Source organism: Balearica regulorum, chromosome 1 (genome assembly GCF_011004875.1).
Source record: "Balearica regulorum gibbericeps isolate bBalReg1 chromosome 1, bBalReg1.pri, whole genome shotgun sequence".
NCBI lineage: Eukaryota > Metazoa > Chordata > Aves > Gruiformes > Gruidae > Balearica > Balearica regulorum.
The window spans coordinates 115,587,153-115,607,139 of record NC_046184.1 but is presented as its reverse complement, the minus strand read 5'-3'; positions in this window follow the sequence as shown (position 1 = coordinate 115,607,139).

Below are 19,987 nucleotides of genomic sequence, written 5' to 3'. Positions count from 1 at the left end.
GCTTATCTCGGATGAGAGGCTAAAGCAAGGTCAGATCTAAATTCTGTTGAGCTCAGGAATCCACTGGCTTCACCGTGGTGGCAGAGGCGAGCTCACAAAGTGCTATTTGGTCTCTGGTTCCTTTTCATGGGCCCAGTTTCCCTGATGGGGCCGAGGGAAATGCAACTTCTTCCCCAGTCACTAGAGAGCTAGCGTAGAGCCACCCAGCTCAATGCGGGACCTTGCAGCTGTGCTCCCGGGATCTGGTAAGACCCAGCAGAGACTCATGCACTCATATCACGTTGGGGATATGTAGCCGCACACCAGAGACGTGGCATGGCTTCATTTTGGGGAGTACTGAAAACAAATGGAGTCTTGGCTGGCTAAGACCTGTGCTGCTTATACCAGAGCTGAATTTGGTCTTTCCTGTTTTAGACATCCATATTCCACTAAATCTCTTGTTCTGTCACTAAAAATCCCTTGCTGCCAATCCAGATAGGTGCACTGCAGTCCCAGGCATATTCATTTTGTTGATAGTCCATTTGTGTCTATTGCGCTAGACCAAAAGGAGTATTTCTAAGACCGTAAGTGGCCTCAGAAGTAATTTTTCTTGGAGACAGTGGCACTACCGGCTCCTTTCAAAGAAACTTCTATAGTTCTCATTCCTTATAAAAGTGTTTGAAAACATCATCAGGCAGGGATGATCTGGATGTATTTTGGAAGTGGTTTCTATCTACTTCAGACCCTTTGTAAGAGTGTTGGCAGAAAGGCCTTGCTGTGCCAGTGAAGATCAGTCCTTTTTCCTCCCTGTGGGAGAATGCTTTCTGTAACAGATAAGACACACATCACACATCACACATCAACAAAGTGGTGTGCTTCCTATTTAATTCCCTCTGTCCTCGAATTAACTCACACAGAAAGGCTGCAACTACTTTAACGGTTAGCTACTGAACGACTGTGACTTCCCAAGGCTGCGTGCTCTGAAAATGAAAGAACTATTCATTTGGTTGTGATCAGCCCAGCCTAAATGGGAACTTGGTTACTTATTGAGTTCTTAAGATAACCCTCTTTATTTGCATTCCCATTGCTTGCAGAGACCATTTGGGCCCATCTGCAGCACTGATTGGTTTTAAGTTTCCATTTTGTTTTTAAGAACAAGAGGTCTCACATGCCTAAACCTACCTCTTTCCTCTCCCTTCTTTCATTACACCAGCTGACAATTGACACATTTAACTTTGTAAATTTAAAAAAAAAAAAAAATCATAAAGTTCAGAGCAGGTTTATGTGTGGAAAGACTCTTCTTTTCTCAGAGACCCACCTGGACCAAAGCCATGTCAAAAACTTCTTGTAAGGAAGACATAACTAGAAAGGAGAGAGGAATTTTACAATGACACCTTCTGCATTAAAAGCAGCTTCATAGTGCTGTTGGCTCTACCAGCTTGCTGAACTGGACTCTGCAAGGTCACAGCTTGTGGTCGTTGACCCTGGCTGGGGACCAGATGCCCACCAGAGCCACTCTATCACTCCCCTCCTTCTCTAGATGGGAGAAAAAATATAACGAAAAGCTTGTGGGTTGAGATAAGGACAGGGAGAGATCACTCACTCATTATCGTCACGAGCAAAACAAACTGAACTTAGAGAGGGAATTCATCTAATTTATTAGTAAGCAAAACAGAGTAGAGGAATGAGAAATAAAATCAAATCTCAAAACACCTCCCCCCACCCCTCCCATCTTCCCGGGCTCACCTTCACTCCTGGCTTCAACCTCCGCCCCCCCTCAGCGGCACAGGGGGATGGGGAATGGGGGTTATGGTCAGTTCATCACACATTGTCTCTGCCGCTTCTTCATCCTCGGGGGAGGACTCCTCTCATCGTTCCCCTGCTCCAGCGTGGGGTCCCTCTCACGGGAGACAGTCCTTCACAAACTGGTCCAATGTGAGTCTCTCCCACGGGCTACAGTCCTTCGTGAACTGCTCCGGCGTGGGTCCCTCCCATGGGGTGCAGACCTTCAGGAGCAAACTGCTCCAGCGTGGGTCCCCCATGGGGTCACAAGTCCTGCCAGCAAACCTGCTCTGGCGTGGGCTCCTCTCTCCACGGGTCCACAGGTCCTGCCAGGAGCTTGCTCCAGCATGGGCTTCCCATGGGCCACAGCCTCCTTCAGGTGCCTCCACCTGCTCCAGCGTGGGGTCCTCCATGGGCTGCAGGTGGAATCTCTACACCCCCTCATCCTTCCTCCATGGGCTGCAGGGGGACAGCCTGCTTCACCATGGTCTTCACCACAGGCTGCAGGGGGATCTCTGCTCCGTCACCTGGAGCACCTCCTCCCCCTCCTTCTGCACTGACCTTGGTGTCTGCAGAGTTTCTTACATCTTCTCACTCCTCTCTCTGGCTGCAAAAGCTCTCTCTGTTTTTCTCCTTCTTAAATATGTTATCACAGAGGCTCTGATTGGCTTGGCCTTGGCCAGCGGCAGGTCTGTCTTGGAGCCGGCTGGCATTGGCTCTATCAGACCCAGCGGAAGCTTCTAGCAGCTTCTCACAGAAGACACCCCTGTAGCCCCCCCCCCCCCAAAACCTTGCCACGCAAACCCGACACAGAGCTGTAACGGGCTTGCAATGACTCCATGGGGTCATTTCTGTCTGCATAGAGGGCTGGATGCAGCTCTTGTGAGGATGGAGAGCAAGGGGCAGTCAGGAATTACGTGGCCACTACCACATCACACATGCTGAGAGCATACGTGCAGTAGCAGTCGTGGCTAGTGGAATGGGACAGTCAGGGCCTCCTATTCAGAAATCTCCCCCTGCTTGACTTCGTACGCACCCTTTCTCTCCTGTGAGTGTGTGTAGCAATGATCCACTGAACTCAGGCCATGAGCCTGGATTTCATCCCTGCTCCGAACATGGTCTGATGTGCAGCTGCAGCCTACTATGAGGCATTTATGCTGTGTGCAGGTTTGCTCCAGAGACCGTTGGAGTCAATGGGAGACTTTCCAGCAATGTCTACAAGCTTTTAATCAGCCACAGGGTGAAAAGCAGAACTTGTGACCCAAGGGTGCTGCAGTGCTGTTGTCTCAGCTGGCAATGGCTACGTCAGTGCAGAAAAACATACCTCGTTGCCTTACTCCAGTGGGTAACTCACTGCAGAACAATGAAAGAGGAGGCCACAGCTTTGTGTAGGACATCTAAACAGTGGATTTCGTGCATTGGCCGAGTCTTAAAGCACAGCCATGTCCGAAGCTTAACACTGATTTCCAGCCAGCTAAGCAAAGAACAAAACCTTCCTCTGAATGACCTCCTTAGACTGGTATTTGAATCACACTGGGAAAAAAACCACCAGTTTAAATTTGCAGGGGAAAATGAAAATAAAAGTGTGATGTAATGTATATGCTGACTGGATTTATTCTTCCTTGAGTTTTCATTGCAGGATTCGGCAGCTCAGTGCAACACACAGCCTGGCAGGGCCTGGAGAGTCTGTATGCTGCAGGTGCTGTAGGAGCTAGCTTGGCAAAAGCAGTAGCACATGGAGACAATGATTTTCTTGGCTGCCCCTCCACTGTATTCAGCTCAACACTTTATTATGGTTGTTCTACCTTTACTGTGTTATCGTTTCGTGATGCTCCCTGTCACAGCCTATTTTGGATCTCGATGTGTAGGCTCTCTATGAAGCATCTGTGCTCCTCCAGCAGAGAGCACATGCTTATTCTCCTCTGACTCACTTTCCAAGCCTCATTGCTTGTGAGCAGCAAACGAGGTGGAATCCCAGATTTCTTGGCCGGTTTAAATGGGCGATGTCCTGCTAGGCAGCAGAATCTTAGCAACTTTGGGATGAAGCAACATGAAGCAGGATACACAGTGTGCTCTGAGCTGTGGCATGTGGGAACAGCTGATATCACCTTCCCCAGGATGGGATTTAGTCACCCACACTGGGTACAAAGGACTTGGAGAAATCCACTGTGAACAACCACAGAGGCTCAAAGATGATGAAAACATGGAGCTTTAGCACTTGCATGAGGGTATGTCCTTGTCTTTCCCATGGTAAAAAAGGGCAGAGTGGGGAGACAACCAGCCAGCTTCCCTCCAAGGTACAGGACTGTGGCGACCGGGGAGACCAGGAGGTGTTGAAGGTTCTGGTGGCAACTACACAGCCCCTCTTGCCAGATGAAAAGAAGGCAGAGTCCTGTGGTGACCAGGAACAGCGTGGTGCTGAAAGCTCTGATTTTAGGAAGGCCAGGATTACCACAGGACTTAAAGGTCCCAGCTGCTTCAAATTGCATCAAGCTGGAATTTAGCAAACAAATGTGACAGAACAAAACATGCACATTTGCGAACTATTAAGTGCTATCTTCAGCGCAGGACTTGGCTTTGCTTTTACTTGCCATCACAGCTTTGTTTTATAGGGCTCAGGAGCATGGGTGTGGCTTGCTTTTGAGGGTCCAGCTTCCCTGGTGTTTCAAATGTTGAAAATCTTCCAGTCTGCAAGCAGTCCTGTTCTTCCAGTTCATGACACATTCCTTTTTTCTTCTTCATCGTTGTGTAGCTATACATCTGGCTGAGCAGAGGGTGAATTTCCACATGAGGACCTCACAAAAGCCTGTCATTACGTGCCTGAGGAGATGACATAAGAGCATCACTGCTACCCCAACACGGTGTCAGTGCAAATGCACAAGGACAGTGCTGTGGACAGGCAGGCTGCTTAAAGGACAAGGAAGGTATTTTCAGAGGTATAGGAGGTTGAGACGATTGAACTTTCTGAGATGCAGGCACTGTTGCATAAAAAAGAGCATGGGGAGAGCAAGAGACTGAGGCAAAAAATCCAATTACTATTATTTCTGGTCATAGAGGAACGAGAGGAGCTGGTTGGCCTTGCTTCTACAGAAGCATGCTGAGATCAGAGCAGAGGAAGGGACTTTGAGGCTCCCAAGCGAGAAGCAATGTGGGAGGTGCAGCAAAAGAGATCTCCCTTGCCGGGCTCTGGCCAGGCCCTGCTGAAGCTAATACACGGTTGTTTGCCCTGGGCTGTGGCGGGCGTTTCAGTCACTGTACTGTAGAAACCAGTCAAGTCTGGTTCAGCCTCAAGTACTTGGCTTTCAACTCACTGACGTTTTGCAGTGATACCATTTCTTCTCCAGACCAGCTTCCAGGATTGCATTGCTGTTGCTGCTGAAAATGTTACTTTCCCCAAAACTAACAGCAGGGGTCAGAACGGATTTCTTAACATCCAAACCAAGATCCTCAGTTAACTCAAGAAAACCCATCCATTTCATACACCAAAAGATTTCAAATAAAACTAGTTATTAGGGGTGTGAACCTGTTTCTTCATATTAGCTGGAGACAACATTGAGACAATCTGTTGTCTTTGATAGGTAGAAACTAAGTCAAAACTACCTGAAAGCTGTCCTCCCTCCATCTGGGAGAACCTGATTAAGAAATCTGTTTAGACATCTGAATGTGCATCCCCAGCAATTTCTTTTTTCCGATGGGAGAACAATTCCAATTCAGACTGGAAATTCCTTATACGAAGAGGAAAGCACTTTACAGCTTCTATTTCCCACTTCAGCTTGTAACCAATTTGCAACTGGAAGGGCTGAGAGCTAAACCCCAGGTAATTCAACAACCAATTAAAACCAACTCAATTTCACTTGCTAAACGACTTGCGAAAGCAGGTTACTGTAGCTCCACTGAGTAGTGCATGTAGAGTTTTATGCCCAGGGGAACATCACTGAGGTAATTGCCTTTCCATTTAGAATAAATATGGTTTATTCCTTGCTGCTTAACCTGGTGTTTTTAAAGGAACCATCTCCATTAACATGAGAAAAAAGACACTGCTCTTTAGGCAAAAAAGCCTGAAAGTACCTGTTAAACAGGAATAGAGCATCTGCCACTAGCATTAACTGTTTTGCAGATGAGTTTTAGTGTTGTTTTTTTTTCCAGTCTAAGCAGAGTTCACCTGCATAATTTCAAGATTTCTGTGATCACTCCAGCACCTGCTAGTATTAGACTAAATATCTTATTTTTCATTCACCTAGCTCTGTTAAGCTCCTCTTCACAATTTTTCCACCTAAATCATCGTTCACAATCGTGACTAACACTAAGTCATTTTTGTCGCCTGCATATGTTGCCATTTTACAGTTTGCAGGGAGTTGTTAGTCATTCATAATATTGGTTGGATTTGAATTCAATTTTTCTGAATGTGCATGTTTAAGTAACCTCCTTGACTTCCAATTATTGAAAGAAGAAATTGAAAGAAATATCTATATGTTACCAGGCATCCCCTCCCAAAATGAAAACATATATACAAAGGGATGATGGGATGCAGGGAGGAAAAAAGGAAGGTGAAGACTTGGGTGTCTCTAAAAGGGGAACAGCGGAAAGATGGAAAGAATTCAAAGATGTGGCAGTAAAAAACACACCAGATGCAACTTGACTTAGCACTGGGGATACACTAGCTAGAAACTCCTCTGAGGATATTTTTGATCTGAGAGTTGGCTGAAAGTAGCCTGAAAACTGTAAGCAAAGAAGTTGGCTTCTGCTGTAGGATTTCTACTGGGCTCAGCGCAACAGGGTTTTGTCCATCTTTTGCAAACAAACATGTTTCTGTCACAGATCCCCAATTCCACCATCAGTTTCTCCTCCTAATAGAAGCAGCCAAAGAGGCCCTGATTGCGGCTGATGGCTCGGATCAGAAGGGCTAACAATATACTGAGCAAATTCTGGTCTCGCTGTGGGAGTTTTCATGGGCTTACGGAGGACAGGGCTGGAAGGGACTTCAAGAGGTCAATCTCACAGCTTAAATGCAGAATCAGTTGTATTTAAGCTCTCCTGACAGATGTACTTCAGCTTGTTCTCAAAAACTTTCCCTGCTGGAGCTTCCCCAGTTTCCCAAGGCAAGCTGGTCCAGAGCTTTGTCCAAAGCTCATTAGAAAGCTTTCCTCACAATAACCTAAATCTTCCCTCGTGGCCATTAATTCTTCCTCTGTGTCCTCAGCACATGAAAGAGGAATTTATTCTTTCCTCTGTGTGGCTACCTTTTATGTATTTGAAGATTGCTGGCTTCTTTCCCTTCATTTTTTTTATTTTCTTTAGCCTGAACATTTTCATTTCCTTCAACATTTCCTCACAGGCCTTGTTTTTTAGACCTGGTTTTCATTGCTCTCCTCTGAAACATTCTCCAGCTCACACCCTTCTTGGAGAACTGTCCCTAAAACTAGACAGAGCAGACCAACCAACATCTTCATGACTAGACCCAACAGAGGGAAAGGATTATTTTTGTTTGCCTTACGCATGGCATTCCTGTCTGTACCTCTCACCGTGGGGTACTTTCCTCTCAGCAGTTTGTCGTTACTGATCCAAGTTCATCCGGTAATCACTAAACCACCGAACCTTTTTCTGCAAAACTCCTCCGCAGCCCATTGTTCTGTCCCATACTTGTGCAGAAGGTCCCTATGGACACACAGAGCAGTGTGCTTATCCCTACTGGATCGCAACTGATGTTTTTCCAGACTGGGGCCCCATCTGGACAAGATTAATCTAAATTCTGTGCCAGTCCTTGAGATGGTTTACAGTCCTACACAGCATCATAGTATCTATGTAATTGTTAGATGTCTTATCTATCTCATGAGGCATTAATGAAATCAGTGAGTAGCATTGGCTCCAGGAGAGATCCCCGGGGAACTCAGCTCAGTGCGGTCTCCTAGGTTGATAGTGAACAACTGAGAAATATTATCTCACTATCTTCCCCTTCCTATTTCCTTTTTAGAGCTGCGGGCAGATGACAAGGCCACTGGTTGAGCCCTGGCCTGAAGTTAAGCTAAGTGAACAGGACGTGGGAAACTGCTGGACAGGACATGAGAAATCGCCGGACCTGGGAGATAACAATGTGAGAAGCTGACAAAAGTTACAGATAGGGCCGTAAGAACTGGATTTTGCAGGTGGTTAAGGAGGCGTTACATGAGCAATGGCTAGAATTCACAGATAACTGGAGGGAAGCACTGGGGAATCTTTTGGGGAGTAAGACCTTGCAAGGCCAACAGCGTGTAGGTTACCCAGGAGCACCATATAAAGACAATATTACCTAGGTACCAGTATCAGAAATATCAAATTTGGTACAGATGGAGCAAAACTGGGACAAATAAAGAAAAAATAATTAGGAGTGGGTTGTTTATTTGGAAGGAGCCTGGGGTGGAGAAAGGGAGAAACAAAGCACTGCAAAAAGGACAGTTAATAGATAGGAAAAGGGAGAATAAGATACATGAATCATGTGATCAGGATTGGATGCCAGGCAGTCCTGAGCTTGATTACAGCTCATGCAGGGCAAGGTACCAAACCTGTTGCCCTAATCATACCATACAAACCCAGCCTGCCTCTGTGGTCAGGAGGATGGGGAGGAGGAGAGCTGCTTTTCCTGGGAAATCCAGGGAACATCCAAAGACAAGTCGAGCTTCCTGGTGTCACTGGGTCCATACCCATGCTAAGTCTGATGGCATCACCATCTTTCCAACAACTTCCTAACACTCCTGCAGAGCTTTTATTTTTAAATTTGATCAGTTATCTGAGCCTGTTTACAGCAGGGCTCCACATATAATCGTGTCAATGCAGTAAGGGCATAGTGTGCTGCTGCTCAGGAGTAGAAATAAAAGGCCAGAAAAGGCACCTATTTAAGGCAATATTGTCACTAAAGCCTCCATTCTATCAAACCTTGGCCTGAGAATAAAACAAAATTATTTTACCCTATAGCCTTCTCCTAGCCAAGATTCAGACCCTTCTGAGTAAAAAGTTATGTGCTCCTGCCTCTCATTTCCTCGCTCTCCTTTTATTCAGACATTTATTTATCATCCAAAACCAGAAATCTGGGGATTAACTTATTCCTTACACTGTGGGTTTTTTTCTTCCAGATCTTCCATACGACTAGGAGAGAATATTTGTCAGCTATTAATTTGTGCCATTCTATTTGTATTTGCATTCTTTCCTTCTGTGATAGCTACTTCACTTCACCCTCTGACATTTTATTAGTCCAAAGTGGGAAACTCTGGCCCCACTGACGTCAAGAGGAATTTAGCTATTGATTTCACTGAAAATGCAATTTCAAACAGTGACCTGACAGACTGCAAAAAGCTATGCCCAGGATCTCTGCATGCAGGGGGCTGTCACCCTCATCACACATCACTTTCATTTTCCTCTTATCCATCTCTAGATCCAGCTCAGAAATACTCGTAAGAATCAGTAACAGACTGGAAAGATGTAAGCCTTGATATTAACTATCTGCTTATATAGTTTCTCTGATGTTGGCTTCAGTTACCCGTAACTGGGGGTCATACTTTGCTGCCAAGTCACTGAGCAACTTCCTCTGTTTAAATAGCATATATAAGCCTTACTCTTTGCCAGAGTTCATGACTCTTTTGTAAAGTGTTTTATGATACAGTTGTTATAGAATCCACCGTCACAGTAACAGCTACAGACAAGGCTTCACTGTGGGCCTGGCTTCAAGCCCGTTTAATTGAATGGAAGTTTTTCCATTGCTATCAGTGGATACGTACATCAAATTGCACCACACATACCACTGTAATAACAACGCCGCAGTGTTTTCAGGGACATGTCTGGTCACTGTTTTTCTAGGGAAAAATCAGAGATCATGAAACTAACCCTGTGCAGAGGATCCACAAAAGGCTTGTGCACTTCTGAGGCCCTTAAAATACATTTTCGATGTGTTTTCACAGAGTCTTTGTGCTGGTACTCAGCATAGGAGCCATGTTTAATCATTATGCATGAATTATTCACACAAAAGGTCCAAACTTCTTTTCTTTCCCTTTCATCCATCATTTTCAGACTCTGTTCATGTGGGTTTTAATATATTGACTGTTCAGTATTGAAAGGTGGAGCAACATGTGGAGTGTGATACATCCTTTTACTACGGTGTTAGGCCAGGGCAGCTCATTAAGTCATGGCCCTGCAGCAGTAAAGTAAAGCTGGGCAAGGGACTCCAATGTGCTGAGGACCTACAGGCATGTCTGCACTTTGGGGTAAGCATGGGGACACGTCCCCAGCATGTCTGCACCCTAAGTGCAATATGCCACAGCTTTAGCAGTTGCCTTTCTGCAGAGAAAACATTTCACTGTGCTTCATGATGAAAGAAATACCATATTTTTGCATGGCATTGGTTTGCTTAAATGCACCGTTTCCTTTGAGATCATGTTGGGTGGCATTTAACTCGGCAAGTGAAGCACATACCGTGTAAAAGAGCATCTGGGAGATGGTGCCATTGGAGGCAATTAAGGAAAAGGCTAAATCAGCACATTGTATCATATTTAATGGTATCACATTAGAATCACAGTAACTTGTGAGGGATGTTGGAATTCAGGGCAGCTTTTTGATGTCATGTTTTTAAGTGTCACATTTATTATTAGAGAAAAGCATAATCTTGGTCTTAGATACTTGAAATGACTTAGCTGTTGTGTGGCCGGGTGAATCGAAGTACATTCATAGTGTTCTTGTGCGTGCAGTTCAAGCCGAACACCTACAAGCACTCAGATGAAACTTTTACTGCACTGTAGAGATTGCGTTTTATAGAAACAATGTTAATACGTCCTCATACTAGCAGAGTTTTTTTTCCCTGTTCCTTTAGGTTCAGATTCATCCTTTGTAGCCTGACTCCAAGAAGTGACCAATGCCAGATGCTGCAGAACAAGGACCGGACAATTTTAGAGCACACTGGACAAGAGGAAAGCTTTTTCCCAGTGTTAGTTTGAAGCACCAGTTGGCCTAACTCCTGAAACGTGTGGGGGAAGGAAAGGGGAGAGGCTGCACTTTCATTAATTCCCTTAATGTAGATCTGAAATGGTGATTTTTGTTTCCCATATGAATGCAGATTTATTTTCTTTCCTATTAAAAATGATCATGAAAAAATGATTGTGAATCGAAGGTTTTAGGTCATTAAAAGGACAGAAAAATCTCTCTTGTGACTGGGGAAATTGGACTGCAGCTAATGCTGAGTGATCAGTACCCGGTTATCCTGGTCATCTGTGCTCCTAAAGCTTCTTTCTCCGAGTGCTCCTCATATGGGAGTATCTGGCTTTCAGTGGCAACTGTTATTGCTGGGGCCTGAGGGAGTTTAGAAAATTAATTCAATTGCTCTATTTTATTTGCTATGTTTCTGGTTTTAAAGCAAAACAGCCTGTATTTCAAAATCCCTTTGTAATGGATAAAAAAAGTAAAGAGAGTCCCTCGAAGTCCGTATTAACATGCCAATTCAATTACAGTGTAATTAGCCTGAACTGTTACTTGTTGAAATCCTGTCAACAAAAATAACTCGCTCTTCCCTTCAGATTACTCCAGCCCCTCCATCTTCTTGACAAGGATTTTGAAAGAGAGACCACCTTCCCCCTGCTCCGACCTTTCAGACTGAAAGCAGGGAATGAAACACAGATGTGTTAACTATTATAAACCAAGGAATGGTGGAAAAAAAGAGGACAAAGCTGGCTCGACCAACCCACAAGGTTGCTCTTCCAGGGTGGGATGGGACCCTTGGCAAGGCTGGACCCTGCTTTCCCTGGTGTAAAGCTGCGGGCTGCCGCTGCCTTCCCTGATTTACGCCAGCCGGGACAGAAGGAGGCCCACTCCTGGCAAGCTTTATCTGCAATTCATTTAGAAAAGAGGCAAGTCCTCCCCTCTGACCTAATTGAAAACAGGCGGCCTTCTCCTAATTGTGTGCTCAAATCAGTTCGTGTGCATTAACAGAGGAAATTGGAGAGGAACAGGGTTCTGAGTTGTCATTAATTTCCCGCACTCAAAGGTCCATACCTCAGGAACACCGGCTGTTTATCTATATGTATGTATATCATTCGCATTGTTCTGCTACTCTATATAGAAACTTGACCTTGGGTAAAATACAAGCATCAGGAATTTTTTTCTGCTCTAATTCTAGGCAAGTATGCAGGATACTGTTTTTCCAAAAGGCACCTGTTGGGTTTTTTGTCTGTTTTTCTTAAAAACGCATAATGCCAAAAGATGACTGCAGGGTTAATATTGCTCATAACTTTGCTCCTTTTCCTCAAAAGACCCTTTCCACATTTGGTTCTGTCCACTTGCAAGGAACCCTGCAAGAAAGTAGTCAGTTTTGGTTAATTAAAATATTGCAAAGCTGAAGCAGAAAGTGACTGCCCCGGGAGCACCACTTTCCTCTGGGCAGGGTAGCCAAGGGCACCTGGTGGCCCAGCCAAGCAGGGTGAGAAAGCCCTGCGGACGTGGCCGGTCTCTGCTGCAGTGGCGTCTTGTGGTCTCAGCAAGGAGCAGAGCATCTCACAGAGCCTGGAGAGCATCTGGCAAGTTATGAAATCAGATGCCAGAAGGAGGAGAGGGCCTCATCCCGCCAGCTGCCACCCCTCGTCTGGGGAAGATGTCGGGTGTCGGTGACTGCCCTCAAACCTGAAGTGAGCGGAGGGCTCTTGGTGTCTCCCTAGGTCCCAGCGAGCAAACATTTCAGTGGTGCTCCTGCCTTTGTATCTCTTGGTGGGACTACCCTGCCCAAGTCTTCTGCCCACTGTCAAGGACCTCCTCAGGCAGGGGCTGTGCTGGCCCCATGGCAGCTGTCTCAGAAGAAGAATGTTTCTATTGGTGGTCCACTTGGGAACACCTTTAAGGAGATGAAGGTTTTATGGTCCTTGCACTGTGAAAACATCACCACACCTTCTCTGCTTTTTTCTTGTTAGCTTTTTTTAAAATATTTTGCTATACTGTTACTCCTTTCCTTTGTTCAAACTTGGGACATTTGTAGCCACTTGAATACGAATGTAAAATGCTCTTCTTAATTTGTCCTATAGCTCCTTTAAAACCAACCCTCTCTCATTTTAAGCCTGCGAGGGGCCTTAAACATTGCTTTGTTTGAATTTCAACTCTACAGCATTGGATAACAGGCTCCATTCAATCCAAAGCCTTCAGAAATTTCAGGACTGAGCCGGTCCTGGTACAGTCAGTCTGGATACGCCTGGGGGGAGCCGAGTCCCAGCGGCTCCTGTGCACAGCCCCGAGTCACGGTGTCTGGCGTATGGGGTCCATACAGAGCCTGCACGCGTCCCTCTGAGCAGCCTGCAAGCCCCCTTACGCATTTCCCGGTTTTCCACCACAGAAGGCACCAGAGCTGGGTGCAGCATATGGAGGTAAGCTGTGTTTGTTTATATACCTACGCAATAAAAACTGTGATTGGGAACCCAGCTGTGTCTTTATGATTTCCTCACACTACTAATGAGAAAGGCTTCCTTAACAGTGTGCTATTAATTGTTATCAAGGCTGAATGAAAAATAATGTCACAGCTCGTAGATAGGCATTACATGCATCTGATTTAAAGAGTTGACAACATGTCCTGTCCTTCAGACTTAAACTCACAGCTGGAGAAAGATATGCGGCTTTACTAAATTCCTCCTAGTAATGAAGAGAAAGAACGCTGAAGAAGGAGAGGTTGGACTGACAGGGAAAGTTTTCTGCAGTAACTGTACCCTGAAATTGTATATGCTTATTTCAATAAGTGAATATCCAGTAGAAAAGTTGATTTTTTTCTGAAGTTATTTTTAAACAACTTTGATCCAGATCTCTTCTGTCTACAACTTAAAACCTTCAACAAATAGCCAACAGGATGAGGATGAGAAATCCTCTCTTCAGTCAGCAGCTTCAGGAGGTTTACATCCTGCAAAGTCATATGTGCTCTGAATACAGAGTTCCATTAAAGTAATACAAAAACAGCAATAAAACTTCTAGACAGTATTTCAACACTGTGTTTGTATTTTCAGTGTTTCTGTACCTATACAGGTCTCAGTCCTGGGAACTCTCAGGCAGTCAAATAACTTGAAGTTATTTGAAAGTCACCAAAAGATTTGGAATCTTGATTGTATATATCTGGTCGTATATTGAATGTGCTTAAGCAGAAATAGAAATTACTTGTAATTGCAATCAGAGGACTGTACATGCCAAAGTCACTGCAATATGCTAAGGAGTATGCAAATGTCCTCCAGCATATGCTGATGCAGTGATACCAAGATGGAGAGAAAGACAGAGAGGTTTTCAGTGGGAGGTAAAACACAGAAGAGGAAATTCTGAACTTCACTGAAGACAGCAGAAATTTGAAATCCAGCCTCTTGCTAGTGTCACCCTGCCCCACCACGTAGTCCTGGGAACCATGGTCTCTCTGAAGCTTGGTCCTGGCTCTCTGCTGTAAGTTGTGTGTGCGGGGGCTCTCAGCTACACGAAAGCTCTGCTACAGTAATGGAGCGCATCTTACAGCTCTTCTCACGGGCTTTGCCATAGCATCTCTTCTAGGATTTTATCCACCAAAATGAGCAGTTTTGCAATGAAAATACCGAGGTAGTCTTTTGGAAAATTGCTGCTTATCAGGTTATGTTTCTGGAAGCCAGCGAAACCAGGAGCCTCCTTTCAAGGTTGGCATGGACCACCAAAACGGATGACGCTTGAATTATTACCTGTGCTGTTTCCAGGTCTGCTAAGGCATGTGAAAAAGAGAACCTGTCTTCACTGTTATGGTTAACTGCGGAGTTATTGATGGGAATTTTAAAGCTATTTGTCAGGCGGAGGTTTGGGGAACCAAAAGGGGCAAAAGATTTAAAGCAAGTCTGCTGGGTTCTGGCCAATCATGCAGACCAAGAATTGAAAGTGGGTGGTCTTGGGAAAGAGCCAGTCGAAATAGGGCCGGGAGATGGTGTCATCCTTGACTCCAACACATTCATATTTTGGCTTTCTAGTAAGGGTTATTTCTTCTCTTTATTCTGCAGTTCAGCACAAACATCTCTCTCATTTTCTAAAATCTGTGGGATGACGTGTTCCACCCACCAGGTACAACACGGTTGACCAGAAAAATCACAGTAAATCACTAGAAAGAATAGACCAAGAGCAGGCCCAAGAGAAAGCATCACACCTGCTAAGTTGTCCAACTAGGAGAAAACTCAGCATTAGACTCTCAGAAAGGTGTGTAAAAGAATCTTGAAAATTTCACAATAAAGCAGCTTGACGTCAGTAGGACCTGCCCACACACTGAGCTTTGAAACCTACCTGAAAATGTTTGCGGGACTGGTATAAAGTGGGTGTGAGGTTTCAGTATCACCCCTGTAGCTGCCACCAAAGTTTTAAGCAGATCAGCTTGACATTTTCCTAGCGGTAGGAGGAATTTTTTTTTTAATTTCAGTTTTGTATTTATTATTCTTGTTTTCAGTAGGGGTTGGGTAAGTGCATATAGGGTTTGTAGCACTTGTGAACCATTGCCAAAATCTGATTCCAGCTGAGTTGAACTGTGCCCTGCATCACCGTGTTGGCACTGCAGGGCCATTCCCAGGCTATGGAGTCCTAGGTGCACCTCCCACTACTCAATTTTGCCTTGGGTTACAAACACATTTTAAAGATTTTAAATTATGGAGCCATGCTAGGCAACACTGTAGTCCTCATAAGCGTGGTCACTTTCTCTGCTTTGCCTGGTGTCACCTGGAAATCAGAGTTTCACATTGCCAGGACTATGAGTAACTAACCAAAGGGGCAAGCATTTGGCTCCAACCTCGCATTTATTTCATAAATGGTTTCGTCCTTAACATATGCCACACTGAAAGCCTCAGTGTTTCATTTATGTTAGAGCATGATGGAAATTTTGATTTGTTCCTGTAATTGATGCCACTTTGGTTTCTTGTTACTTTACTACTGCCATGTGATAAGGATTTCAGGGTAGACACATAGGTTAATTGCAGTGGTCATTTGGATTCCATATAACCCTCTGCAGGAAAACTGCACAATATGTTAAATGTTATCTTCATGTTTTTCAGAGGGGTGCAGCTACAGCTGTACCAGCTACAAAGATGCAGAGCTGTCAAAGGCATACAATTTGCAATTAAAGTGTAAATACAAGTGAAAGAGAAAAATGTTCTTTCTCCTTTTTGATTTTCCAAATTCACCATTAAATGACAAGACTAGATACAGAGCATTTCAGAAGAGCTTCCTGGAAGCTACTTAGGGCTAAGAAAATAAAAGTGATTTTTGAGTACATCAGCCAAACAAAGCAAATCAGCTCAAAATCCCTCTGGAGTGAACTAAGTTACAAAAGATTTTAAATTTGTTTCTTCTGAGAGGAAAAAAAATCAAAACCAAAAGAAGGCATTCTTTTCTGCACAAAATAACCCTTTCAACCTGAACAAAATTATGATTTCTGGACTTGTGGAAAAAGGAAAGCTAGGATATTAAAAACTGCAAGAAGAAACGTCCCCCTTTTCTCACCATTTCAGGGCTGAAAGGACTCACTGGGATGTGGGTAAATTCAGTTCTTTTCCTTCCTCTGCTTGAGAAAACTCCCATCTCCCAACCTCCAGGCAGTTTTATGAACCTTTTCCCCAAATAAATGTACTTCCAGCTCAGACAGCTCTAAAGTCACTGATGATTCCAGAAAGACCAAGGCCACATTTTTCAATGAATTTACTATTTACCAATATATATATATATACACGGCTCTGCCCCAGTCTAGCACAGAGTGTTATAAATATTACTCATCCAATGTGTTAAATGTCTATTTTTAAGTTGCTTTCCCATGCCTTAAACAGTGACAGCAAGTAAGTCCAACCAAATTGGTGTCTGTGAAGTTGGGTTTAAAATGTCTTTAACCACTGAAGGCATGCAGTGGGACTGGCCCAGGTGCAGGTAGAGACCCGGCCACCTCAGGAGTTCATCTGAAAGGGACCGAAGGTGGATCAAGCATCCCGAGGCCACAAAGCATGCAGGCTTCCTCACTGCAGTGTGCTGGGAAAGGGAAAAAAACTTTCCTGTTTTCTTTCTTTGCAGGAGGTTTTCATTACACTTGTATAGGATGGAGAGCGAGAGGGAAGGCATTTGGAAGTCATTCTGCTTTGAACACCAAAATGTCTTCCTGTGGCACTGATTTTTTGACTAAACCATCTTGAAATCACTGCTGACGGGGTGGAGCAGTTGCTGCCCGAGCCTGAGCCCAGCAAGCTGGTGCATCCAGCCACGCAGGGCTGGGGCTGGGCAGCACCACAGCACTGGGACAAAACCAAACGCACCCTGCAACAGCAGCAGGGGACAACCTACCCAGAGAGGATCGTTCCTCTGAGCTGTGCGGGCTAGCAGTTGGCCAAGGCAGTGAATCCTAAATGTTTTGCAATCTTTTTAAAAATCTTCTCTAGCTTAACAGTGTAGGAACATGGGTGGGATGGGGGAAATCTTCAATCTCCACCTTCACTGGCCTCAGAGGACCTGTGTCTGCCACCTTGGAAGTGCAAGACGGAGCCACGGCTACCTCTGCAAAGCAAGATATTCAGCCCCCAGTGGCACCCAGCAAATGCCATCCAAAGAAAGGACCCAACATTTATGGGTTCCTAGATGCAAAACACAGACGTAAACAGAATCTCTTTTAGCAGAAGAGAAAGCAAAGGGCAGTCTGTGTGAAAAGATGGTTTTAGCTATCGGCAGCTAAATCGGTCTTTAGATGTTGCTGAGGTATTTATAGAGCTTCTGGAAAGGGATTTGAAAATATGCTATAATTAAGCATTTGAACTGGAATAATGTTATGATTAATGATCATATGGAGGTCCCAAACACCTTAAATAGTCACTCTGTGCTCCTAAAGCAGAATGTTATTGGCTCTGATCTTGATTTAATGTTCTCAAAAGGGGCTTTAAAAACAAACGTGGGACAGAGAAGTCAAGCGTCAAGTTTTTATTTCAGAATTCAAAAGCCTAATGAGGTAAGGAAGCTACCACGAGAACTATAAAAAGAAAGGCAAAAGGTTGAGCAGTCAACAAACTTCAACAGGAGGTGGTTGCAGATGTGCATGATATACAACAGAGGGCAACTGCTAAACTTTTTATTTAAATGTTTATCAAATCCTTTCAAAATAGAAGCAAGAAAAAAGGGATAATTCCTTTTCCTGTATTTCATCAGTTTGCAGTGGGAGAGCCCGTCAGCTGTAAAGAGGCTGATGGCTGCTGAGTGCTTGCCTTCTGTTCCGGTAATAAGGTTTTGATGAGGAGTGCACTTTTTGCCAAAATAATTATATTACTGTGGTCCCTAACGCAGTTGTAGCTGAACTGGCATAAAGGTACCTTTTATCACCAATACATCAGTCCTTCATGGTGATTATTCAGTAGCCGTAAAATACATTTTCATCAATATAACTTGAGTCATACGAAAGAGACCATGCCAGTGTCCAGCCATCTCAGGCCTTAGCCAAACTGAGAGGGCTTTACCACCACAGAGAAACCTTGCAAAACGCAGCAACCATCACTTTGTGAAAACACAGGATGAGAACAATTTTACGGAAGTTTCTCCCAACTGCATTTGGGTCAGATGACAAAATAGCAGAAATTTCTGGCACATGTCATGCCCTTGAAAATTTCAAAATGCCGAAAGCAAAGGCAGCCACACTTTTTCATCAGATGACATGCTAGGGGTAACCTGGTACATCTTAAAACAGCCTCAACTTTACATAGATTCTCATGTGCATGGTAGAAGCGACTTCTGCATTAAATGGCTTTACAAAACAGCAATGTTAGCAAAAATACACCAGTCAGAAGTGTGCTGGAGCTATCACTTGAGCCTTGGCCTTTTAGGAAATCCTTTTTACCATAGACATGTGTTAACTTACAGAATGACTGGGCAAATTTTGGAAGAGCTAAGAATCCAAAATGCAACTGGCAATGGGGAGTTAAATCTTTACCATTTTGGCACATCCTCACTTGGTGTGGCTGCTCGTCGATGCTGAAGGAACTACGACAATTTACATCTCCTAAGAGACTTCATAGACATTCTTCTTTACTGTACAACTATAAATAACACAACATTTTGACTTAAACTGTTTTTAGAGGTGGGATAGCTGGCAGGCCTTTTGGAGTCAAATGCAATAGTGACAATGAATGCCATGGTGAAAATGCCAGTGAATTTTCCATGGACAACCTTTTCTCACATCTCGTCTGCTGGCTTTTCTGACAAATTCAGGACACTATTTTTTGAAGTGTCTGTCTAATCACAGTTTTCCTCTCCCATAATGAAGGCTGGAGCTCAGGCAGGTTTCCCTGTCCTACAAAGAGCCACTCAGAAAGAGCAAACAAATCGGGGAATCCAAACAATTCCAATAGCAAGGTATGAGCAATCTGTCTTCCCTCAATACACATGCCAGACAAATACCCTGACATCATCCTCATTCACCATACAAAATCTATAGCAAGAGCAAACACCCTTTTCCTTCCTTTCAGTTCAGCTTTAACTATGCAGAAACTAACCCTACCTCGCCATAGGAGGGATGGTCTGTTTATATTTTCCTCTTCCTGTTCTTCTATAAATAAGCTGAGTTTTGCATCATTGTCTGTTAAACCAACATTGTTTTACTTAATCTCTTCGACAGACAAACTGGACGGGAGGTAGCATGTGATCATGGGATGAGTCTGTGGTACTCAGTAAGTCAGTCATTTACAGTAAGTCCCTGACTCTGCAAGCAAAGTTTTGTTGACTTCAGTAAGCTGAATCCTGGCCTGAAGTCATGGGCTGAGCAAATGGGGATATCAAAGTGTGGGTCCTAAGGAGACCTATGCCTTAAGCGTATTAACAATGCTGTGAGAGTATTACATCTGAATTCTCCTGACCTCTGTGTATAGAGTCAGTCTTTGGTTTAACATTACATTCATGGCATTTTCATGGTGTCATTCAGATGAATAAACCAAACATGCCAACACACACATACAAATGTTAAGAGTATTTTAAGTTCCTTTAAGATTTTGTAAGCATAGGGGATAAAGCTAAATGGAACAATTATTCTAGCGTAGTATTATATACGGTAACGTCCTGAATAATTCCAGATGTGTGGTGTCTCAAAGAAGTGAAATCAATCAGTCAAAAGCAATTGGTCCAGTGAAATTATGGACGTGTGTGTGGAAATAATAAGACATGAGGACCTTTGACCACTTCTGTGATTTTTTAAGAGCTGCTAGAGGTTCTTTGTTTGGGATGGGTTGTTCAGTTAGCATCC